This window comes from Lolium perenne, chromosome 7 (assembly GCF_019359855.2).
Source record: "Lolium perenne isolate Kyuss_39 chromosome 7, Kyuss_2.0, whole genome shotgun sequence".
Taxonomy (NCBI): domain Eukaryota; kingdom Viridiplantae; phylum Streptophyta; class Magnoliopsida; order Poales; family Poaceae; genus Lolium; species Lolium perenne.
Genome location: NC_067250.2, coordinates 200189201 through 200191801, shown reverse-complemented (window position 1 = coordinate 200191801; position 2601 = coordinate 200189201).

Here is a 2601-nt window from a genome sequence, read left to right as displayed (position 1 = left end):
GCTTTGGAAATCTTCAAGGGTTAGTCTCGTTCATCCCTCGTTGCTCCCATCTTCTAGATTGCATCTTGGCTTGGATTGCGTTCTCGCGGTAGGAAAATTATTGTTTTCTATGCAACGAATCCCTACAGTGGTATCAGAGCCGTGTCTATGCATAGATGGTTGCACGAGTAGAACACAATGGTTTTGTGGGTGTTGATGCTCTTGTTGTCTTTAGTTTGAGTACTTTGCATCTTTGTGGCATAGTGGGATGAAGCGGCCCGGACTAACTTTACATGACCGCGTTCATGAGACTTTGAAAGATCGAGATGTCGCCTAGAGGGGGGGGTGAATAGGCAATTACAAACTCTTGCGGATTTGTCTTGTATGAATGCGGAATTAAACTATCGTTTAGTTTACAAGCACAAACCCTAAATATGCTAAGCTCAACTAAGTGTAACAATAGCAACTAGAGCTAAGCAAGATAGGCACAAGATATATGTAGCACAAGTGATAGCAAGATATATGTACTTCAAGCACGATGGCTATCACAAGGAAAGAGAGCTCGGGTATAGAAATAACCGAGGCACGCGGAGACGAGGATGTATTCCCGTGTTCCCTTGCTTTGCAACAAGGTACGTCACGTTTGGAGGAGTGGAGGTCCCACGAAGGATTCCCCGCGCCACGAAGGCTCACCCTATTCTCCGAACCACACCCACGAAGGATAATGGCCCTTTCCTTATGGTTAGCTTTTCCTCCGCTCCGGAGATGGCAAGCTCCACAACCACTTCACAAGCTCCACGAAGGAGAAGCCCGGGCCTCTTCACAATCTTCTTGAAGAGATCACCGGAGCACCAATCACCAAGCCAACTAGGAGGTCACCCTCCAAGAGTAACAAGCTCACGGTCTCTCACTCGAACAAATCGTGGTGGAGAGCTCAACACTATGCAATGATGCAAAGCAAGAACACCGGAGGTGTTCAAGTCCTTCACACTCAAATCCCACCAAAGCAACAAATGCTAGGATGAGATTGGAGAGGAAGAACAAGGGGAAAAGTCAACCAAAGACTCCAAGATCTAGATCCCAAGAGTTTCCCTCACTTAGAGAAGAAATCGATCGGTGGAAGTGTAGATCTAGATCTCCTCTCCCAAATCCTCAAATATGAGCAAGAATGATTGGAGGAATCAAGGGGGAGAGCAAGTTCTTCAAATAGTAGCAATGGAGGAGAGAGAATAGGAAGAACTACACAGCCCAAGGTGGAAGAAGGGCCATTTATAGCCCAAGAGCAAATATAACCGTTGGGGAAAAGTTGGGCTGAGAAAACTGTCGAGGAAGCCGGTCAACCGGGCCTGGAGCCGGGCCGTCCGGTCCAGGGCCCGGTCAGACCGGGCCACAGACCGGACCAGCCGGTCCAAACCGGTCGGTAGGCCGAACCCCGAGGACATCCGGTTGGCGCCCGGTTGCCGCCCAGTTGACCGGTCGGCACGCCGGGCCAGCCGGTTGGGAGGCCGGCTGACCGGTCGGCAACCGGATCTGCTGGCACTTCGTTTGGAGCCCGGTTGCCGCCCGGTTGACCGGGCGGTAGACCGGAACCGGCCGGCGCATGGGCCGGTCCGACCGGGTCCCTGACCGGGTGAGCAGGAAAACATGTTTATACAAAAACTGTGATAACTAATGCTCCCGAACTCCGATTGACATGAAACCAATTTTGTTGGAAAGATAACGACGAATAGAACCCCAACAAAAACTGGAAATATGGAGACTCCTCACAGAACATTTTAGATGATTTTAGAGAGGGAGTCTCCCACCGTCAAGAAACGGTAAAGACGTCCAAACTCGAAAACGCAATAGAAGATGCATGCGGATTCCGTTTTCGATGAACTTGGGCTTGTTGTAAAGCTAGCAACAAGCTCAAGAACCTCACACAGAGAAACACCAAGAAGCAATAGGGATATGCAAAGTATGCAAAGGATTGAGCTCCCTAAGACGATGCGATAAGTTACCAAACCGAAAGCCCCTCTTGATAGTGCGGCTATCTATCCTATAATCCGGTCTCCCAACAACCACCTTGAGACCGGTAAAAGGAAAACCTAGCAAGGCCATACCTTTGCCTTGCGCATCCCGCTTGATCTTGATGATAGCTCTTCAAGCTCCACTCAAGCCGGAATGCCTCACTTGATCATCGTCGCTTCGTGAAGACTCACAAATGCTCCCCCATACACCATGATGGGAAAGCTCTATTGATGCACATCTTCACATGTCCATCATCACCAAATGGACGGCAAGCTTCAAGTATGTGATCCACTCAAGATGCTCAACTTGAACTTGCCCAACTCAACCTTGTATCTTCTCATACTCACTTAAGATAGAGCATGGCTAATATTGAGTTCCACATAAGAACTCCATCTTCATTTCTTCTTCTTGATCATATCACATATGTATCTTCATACCGATGATCTTGATGCCAATACACAAGATATACCTTTATCTTCATGGCATCCATACTTGAATCCAACATATGGAGTACAAGTAGTACCTATGGAATATTCCTTCATATAAACTTCAATGAAAACATTAGTCCATAGGGGTTGTCATTAATTACCAAAACCACACATAGGGCAATGT